This window comes from Dipodomys spectabilis, unplaced genomic scaffold (assembly GCF_019054845.1).
Source record: "Dipodomys spectabilis isolate Male_0828 unplaced genomic scaffold, ASM1905484v1 ptg000174l, whole genome shotgun sequence".
Lineage (NCBI taxonomy): Eukaryota > Metazoa > Chordata > Mammalia > Rodentia > Heteromyidae > Dipodomys > Dipodomys spectabilis.
This window is the reverse complement of record NW_024870851.1, coordinates 7,918,450-7,926,868: the sequence shown is the minus strand read 5'-3', so window position 1 is coordinate 7,926,868 and position 8,419 is coordinate 7,918,450. Positions and strand designations below refer to the sequence as shown.

General features: G+C 35.0%; 1 pseudogene; it reads right to left on the bottom strand.

The window, feature by feature from the left end:
• Positions 1 to 397: 397 nt before the first annotated feature.
• On the bottom strand, positions 398 to 6,669 carry LOC122120109 (annotated as a pseudogene).
• Positions 6,670 to 8,419: the final 1,750 nt, after the last annotated feature.

Here is an 8,419-nt window from a genome sequence, read left to right as displayed (position 1 = left end):
TGCAGTGTGATTTGTTTATAAATGAAAACAAATGAACAATGAACAGTGTTTCAGAAATTGAAAAAAAATGGCACTAACAGTTCTTTAATACAGTACAGTATAGCCTTTATTTTCTTCAGGTTTAAAGATATAAAGATTCATAAGTCAAATTTTGCAACCTAAAAAGATTTACTTATTAAAACTTTATTAATACTTTAATAAACTATACAAAAAGGATGAGACAAACATGTGTATTTATAGAACTGCTATCAGTCAGGCTGGATCCCTGAGGAAGGAATTCCCAGCATGACTTCATTCACCTGTGAGGACACAGAGCAATCCTTGTTTGGACATACACGTTCATTTTCTTATCCAGAACAGTCAGCCCTCCATTCTTGATCTTTTACTTCTATGAATGTGCACGTCAAGTTTCCTGCAGACATTTACCTTTCTCATCCACCAGCCATTGGAAGGGGACTGGGGCCACGAAGATGATTGATTCAACTGATTCTATGGGTAGGGTTTCCTGGTGGCCCTCTTCCATCATCCTATCTGGAATCCGATAACCTTCCCATAGCCACTTCCTTTCTTCACATCTTGCTGTAGCAGAGTTTTGAAAAATAAAATGACACACTCTGAAATTCCCCAGAAGTAATCTATTATCTAAGATAATCTCCACAGGGATTGACTCCAGCTGTCCAACACTTGCCCATTCAAGATGTAGACCATCTTACTCCCAGCTCCCAGCTTCCAGTTAGCTAACACACACACACACACACACACACACACACACACACACACACACACACACACACACACACACACACACATATCCTGGCATTTTGGATTTTTATAAATTCAAAACCTAGAGCCCTTCTCTGATTAATAGCTAAACAAGTGACCACTATGAGAATTGGTTGTAAATTGCTTGTAAATTGACTCAGGCTCTGGGAAACAGATCAACTTGAATGGGAAGTATAAGTCACACCAAAGAGGGAAACAGGGTGAACACATGGGAAGAACTACAATCCTACCCCCAGAAGGAGAAGATAGACTATCTGTGCTTAAATATGAGAAAGGTATTCTCTGAGTCTAGAATAAATAATTGCATGGCAGAGTGCACAGTGCCAATAAGAGCTCTACCTGTTCCTTGACTAGCCACCATCAACTGCTTTGGTCTAACTGCTTTGTAAACTCTTTATTATGGTTTCAATCTTATTGCTTGTCCTTGATTTAATTATATATTAGTTTTCCTTGATTTTGTATGTTTGATCATGGTATCTTTAATGTGTTGTTTAATTTTATTTGCAAATTTTATTTACTATTTTATTGTGTTATTGATATTATTATTATTTTCATGCAGTAACTAGGTACCTTGGTCTGGCTTGAGTTTCTATGCCACTTCAGGTTAATTTGAAAATCTTTGATTGAGTTATTTTATGTCTAGATTCATCAAGGAAATTAATTTTCATTTGTTTTAGTTTTGCCCTTCTCCAGGTCTGGTAGCAGATATTTCCTGGCTTTGTAGAATAAGTTTAGTAATATTAATTAGTTTCCTTTCTGTTTTATGAAATGACTCAAGGAACACTGGCATTTGTTCTCTTTCAAGTTCTGATAGAATTCATCAGTGAATCCATCTTGATTGGGATTTTTATTATAGATCACTTTATGTTGCATGTACCCTTTTGGATTAGTTCTGTAGGCCATTGGCCATGAACTAATTCACAGACAATTGACTTTACTAAGATTGAATTATGAAGAAATTGAAAACATAAACAGACTGAAGTTGTAAAGTTCATTAAAATTCATTTTCAACATTGTGTCTTGTACATCTCATTGTTACAATGGGTCAAGGATACAACCTGTATCCTTGTTTCAGCATTTTGTTATTTCCCTTCCACTCCCCAAACTAGAAAAATGTATATACAAGATGCAGGACACTGGAATCAAATACAGTAAAAGCAGGGTTAGACCATGGGGGAAGAACATACAAAAGAAACAAAAAAACGACATAGCACATTAAAAACAACAGTGTAGAGATAAAACCTCTTGTGTCTCTATCTTGGGGTTCATTTCACTTAGCATCATCTTATATGATCCTATGTACATAGCTTTTGAGTTTTCTGCTTGTCTAGTGAGAATGGCCAATACACACACTTCTCTAGCCATAAATGAAGGCAAATCAAAACAACATTGAAATTCCACTTCATGCCTGTTAGAATGGCTATAATCAAAAACTCTAATAACCACAGATGCTGGAGGAGATGTGGCCAGGAGGGAACCCTACTGCATTGTTGGTGGAAGTGTAAACTTGTTCAACCTCTTTGGAAATCAGTATGGAGGTTCCTCAAAAGACTACACATTGAGCTTCCCTATGACCCAGCAATCCCACTTTGGGGCATTTACCCAAATGATCAAAAGCAAGGCCATACTAAAGCTACCAGCACAACTGTGTTTATCACAGGATTATTTACCATAGCTAAGGTATGGAACCAACCCAGATGCCCCACAGTAAATGAGTGGATCAAGAAAATGTGATATATATGTAGTGGAATTCTATGCCTCCATCAGAAGGAATGACATCACCCAATTTGTTAGGAAATCGAAAGACTTGGAAAAAATTATATTAAGTGAAGTAAGCCAGACCCATGGTTTCCCTTATTTGCAATAACTAGTATATGTCTAGGATAATCTTACCAGACAAGAAGAAAAGAAAAGAATTCTTGCAAACACATCTATGATACTAGAATTATCCTGACACCAAAACCTGGCATAACAGCAGAAGAGACTAATGTATATGCAGAGTATAAATAAAAAAAAAATCTTCAACAAAAGACAAGCGAATTCAATCTGACGACACACTGAAAAGGTTATTTGTCATGATCAAGTAGATTCATCCCAGGCAGGTCAGGATAACTCACACACATCAATAAACATGATAAAACCCATAAGTAGAATGATTGAGAAAAACTATATAATCATCACAGCTGATTTAGAAAATATAGTTAATGAAATCCAATTTTCCTTTATTTTAAAAATGCAGAGCAAAGAGCAGAAATGTACCTGAGCAAAGATCATACAAGCTAGGAGCTAATATTAACACACATTGAAAGAAACTTACACCATTTGACTATAAGATCTAGAATAAGTTGAAGATATTTATTTTCAACCAAATTGTGGAGGAAGTCAAGTTGTCATTGTTTCCAGATAAGATTCTATATGTAGAAAACTTAGACTCAACCAAATGAATAAGCTCATTAAATTTATATGATAATAACTTATTATAAAATGTTTCACATTATTGTATGCTAATGCTAAATATTTGAAATGAAAGTCAATAGAATAGTCACATTTTTATTTTTTACATTTTTGTTGATTACCAATGATAAGGTTTGAACTCAAAGCCTCATGTTTTGCCCAGCAGGTCTTCTACCACTTGAGTTATGAAGTCTTTAATTCACGTTTATCGGGCAGTTGTTTCTTTGGGGATTTGCTGGTGGGGAATTATGAATGGATCAAGAAAATGTGATATATAGATATATAATGGAATTCTATGCCTCTATCAGAAAGGATGACATCACCCCATTTGTTAGGAAATGGAAAGACTTGGAAAAAATTATATTAAGTGAAGTAAGCCAGGCCCAAAGAAAAATAGGTCCCATGGTTTCCCTTATTTACACTAACTAGTATATGTCTGGGACAAGCAGAAAAGGTCAAAAGCTATGTAATTATGACCAGATAAGATAATGTTAAGCAAAATGAACCCCAAGATAGGGACACAAGTGCTTTTTTTCTTTCTTGCTATTGTTCCTAATATATTTATAATGTGCCATGTGATTTTTTTGTTTCTTTGTATGTTCCTCCCCCCACAGTATAATCCCTGTTTTCACTGTATTTGATGTAAGTGCTCTGAATTAGGTATATACACTTCTCTAGCTTGGGGAGGGGAAGGGAAAAAACAAAATGCTTAAATAGGGATACAGGTTGACCCATTGTAATAATGAGATATACAAAACACTATGTTGAAAAACTTCACAATTTAGGTGGGGAGGTATGGAAGGGGGGACTAATTGTAGTGGTAGGAGGGAAGGGAGGGTAGGGGATAAACAAAGGAGGAGATAACTTACAATGCTTGATATGAAATGTACTCATTACCTTGCTCATGTAACTGTAACCCCCTGTATAGTATTTTTGCAATAAAAATGTATTTAAAATAAAATGTAAAAAATACCCATGACATTCCTTACAGAACTAGAACTAAAACAACTCTAAAATTTGAATTGTTCATCTCTCAAAATCATAGTGATTTTGAGCAATAAAGCAGGAGGCTTTATTCTGTTACCTGATTTAAGCAAATATGATCAAAGTATATTATTTCCTTGCATGGAAAAGTTACAATGAAACTCCTCATCATACACAATTTATTATATGACAAAAACATGCTTTAGTCCATAATAATAAAGTCACGATATTTGTTTAAATAAGATATGTAGACTAAAATCAGAATAGAGTCAACTGATACTTGATAAAGATGTTAAAAAACATATTGAAGAGAGGCCACGCTTTGCAATAAATAGTACTAAAACTTGGATAACCACATGCAAAAACATCAGTCTAGAACCTTGACTCTCGCCAATTATGAAAATCAAGTCTAATAAATTAAAGAAGTAAATGTAAACCTTGAAATTATATTACTGGAAGAAAACAGAGGAAAAGAACATCTGAGTGTCCACAATTATTTTAGACAATATCCCAAAGCAAAGGAAACAAAAGTAAACCCAGACAAATGTGATTGCCTAAAACTAAAAAGGATCTTCCTAGCAAATGAAATACATAAACAAAAATGTAAGGACAACCTAAAAGATGTGAGAATGTAGCTGGGTATGGACACTCACACCTGTAATCTCAGCCACTCTGGAGGCAGAGAATGGGAGGATTGTAGTTCAATGTCAGTCAACACAAAAATTTAATGGAATCCATCTCAACAAATAAACTGAGTGTAGTGGTTTCATGGCTAATTTTTAAAGGCAACACAACTGCCAGTTCGTGAATCACATTCCTGTGATTTTTTTTCTCCTTTTCTGACTTCCAGCTAATTAATCCAAAATTGAATATGGCATGCACAATCTTGTCCTGTAATCATTATATTTAAGTAGAACAATTTAACTTCTGCTCTGTGTTGCTCCGAAGATATGGTAGAGTCAAATATTCTTCCTCAAGTTTGGAACTGTCTTGTTGAATATAGCTAGGAAAGGTTCATGTTTCAGCCACATCAGAACTTCCTTCCAGGGATAATTTTTGTCTAACATAAACAAACCATTTTGGTATTCAGTTATAGCTAGGAGATTAATCCAAAGCAAATAGCATAATAATTGACTGTCTTATTGTGTACTTTTGAAACTTCCATCTACTTCTGAGTTATAAAGATTTTCAAGGAGGTTGTATAAAACACAGATGGGTTCAGAGCAGGACTTAAGGCTAATTATATCTCCTACAACTTTGAGTGTTCATCTGATTTCAGGGAAAGACACATGATTTTCTATGTCTCTGTGAAAAAGTTCTGACAGTCTTTCTAAATTATATCTGTCTATACAAAAGCCAGATTATCTCAAAGTAATCATAGCATAGAAACAAAACACCTCTTTCCAATTTTTCCATTTATAAATTGTACTTGGCGGTATTTCTATAGTAGTAAAGGTAAATTGTAGCAATTAGGTATTTTTCCCTGTTACCCAAGATATGCACATGATATTTTGATATTGCAGCTTTGATGAAGCTCCAATATAGTTGGAATCATTTTATGTGCAAAATCTTTTGAGGTGATCCTTTCATAAGGAGCACTTTGATGTGAAATGATTTTTCTACAACTTTTTTTTTATTAAGTGGTTGTACAAAGTGGTTTCAACTCCATAAGTCAGGTTCTGAGTACAATACCACCTCTTCCTTCATTCTACAACTTTTTTTGTAACTTTTTTTAACCCAGCATTTTATTACTAAGAGAAAGATAGATATTTTTCCCCTCTATCTCAGGCATGTTCATCAGTAGAAACTGATTCCTTCCAGGCATAGCAAGGTGTCTGTGTTGGACTAACAACCCAGAGGTATTATTCTGGAATTGAAACCTAATAGAGTTTTGAATTTAAAATTGCTTAGGACTAGTGGTTTCCCTGTACTGGCACGGATTTGTTTGTTTGGCTGCATGAAAGACAGTTGATTCCTTTATTTTCCAACTGTCCACAGACAGAAGTTTTACCTTGGAATGAGTCATGCCCAGAGTCTCATCCACGCTCATATAGATGACTTATTTGACATTTAGAAATTTGGAGCAGACAAATGTTTCAATGGAAATTTTAAAGTTATGAACTGATTTGGTGATGGAGATTTTAGAAGATGCCAGGGCTCAATGGTGTTGGGGGTGGATATAGGTCTATGGGGGACTGTAGCAGGATAATGTCTATCCACTGATGTTTGCGTCTGAGTATATAAACTTGTGGAGGTTACTATGCAGAACATTTTCAAGTAAAGGAAATTGGGATGGAGAGATTAGCCTGGATTGTTTGGGAGACTTGATAAAATCCCAGTGATCAACCTAAAGGGCCACAGAAGGGATCAGACCTAGGGGAGAAAGTAATGTCTTATTGCATAGAGTGATTAAAACATTTCTAGACCACAAACCAAGGAATACAGTGACTGGAAGCTGGGAAAAGCAAAGAAACTCACTCTTCCTAGAACCTTCAGAAAGAACCCAGTTTAGTTAACACAGTGGTTTTAAGACAAGGAACTATTTTCAACTTCTGACTTCTAGATTTCTTAGATTATAAATGTGTTTTGTATTATGAAGCAGAAAATTTTATTTTTATTATCTTTAAATAGTTGTACAACATAGGTATCCTTTAATAACGCAGGTTCATCTAGTCAATGTGACCCCTATTGACATTCTCACCCACATCTCCCAAACCATCCCTTTCTTTATTTTTTTTCAAATTTTGTAGTCTGTTTATTGAATGAAGCCACTAAGTTCTTGATAATTTCTTACCACATCAATAGGAAAGTAATGCAGGAAATCTATATGAAATTCCATTATCATAGTGGATCCTGGTTAAAAAAATACTCCCTTATATGTGAATTAATGCTTCTTGAAAAAGAGGAAACAAATATACAAATAACTCTGTGAAATTGGGCTGAGATTTAAAACTTAATTAAAGATGAGAAATATCTACTGTACATATTATTGGCTAGCGACTAACAGAAATTTAACAATTGGGCAAAATTATTTTGACTGTTGTCCAAAAACCTGCACCCAAAACCATTATCTTAGTTTTCATAGATAGTTTCTTTGTGATGTACCACCCATCCTATCCCCCACCATTCGCAGAGTTTTTCAGGCTGGACCTGCAGAGATCCCTTTGAAGGTTAAATGACGTTCCAAAGGCTTCCATTCTTTATTTCCCACTGAGACAAAAGATATACTAATGAATGTATTTCTTGAAGATTGGGCTTTACTGGAAATAAAACCAAATAATGCCTCTGAAAAGTCCCTAATTTTTGCTTAGCATAATTTGATTTGAGTTTCTTATGGAAAACAGCTGCATGAAAGTAGTTGCTTATTGTGAATCCAGGAGTTTCTTCATCTTAATGCCAGTCATGCTATAAAAGCAAGATACCATTTACAAATTTTGCTCTTCAGTACACTTCTTGTTTGCTGTGATCTATAATTGGAAATGTTTATTAAATAAAAAATATTTGAAAGAACAGAAGACTGATGTCATTAAGAGAACTAAGAGTGGCTATAATCAAGAACTCTAATAACAACAGATGCTGGAGGGGATGTGGACAGAAAGGCAACTCTACTGCATTGTTGGTGGGAGTGTAAACTTGTTCAGCCACTTTGGAAAGTAGTATGGCGGTTCCTCAAAAGACTCCTCATAGAGCTCCCCTATGACCCAGCAATCCTACTTTTGGGCATTTACCCAAATGTTCACAAACAAGACCACACTAAAGCTAGCAGCACGACTATGTTTATTGAAGCACTATTTACTATAGCTAAGAAATTGAACCAACCCAAATGCCCCTCAGTAGGTGAATGGATCAAGAAAATGTGGTATATATACACAATGGAATTCTATGCCTCCATCATAAAGAATGACATTGCCCCATTTGTTAGGAAATGAAAAGACTTGGAAAAAATTATATTAAGTGAAGAAAGTCTGGCCCAAAGAAACATAGGTCCCATGGTTTCCTTATTTGCAATAACTAGTATATGTCTGAGTCAAGCAGAAAAGGTCAGATAAGTTGATGTTAGGGAAATGAACCCTAAGATATTTATTCAAATGTTTTTTTTCTTTCATGCGATTGTTTCTAACACATTTATAAGATAATTTCTATGTTGTTTTGTATGTCCCTCCCCCATGGTATAACCTCTGCTTTCACTGTATTTGAT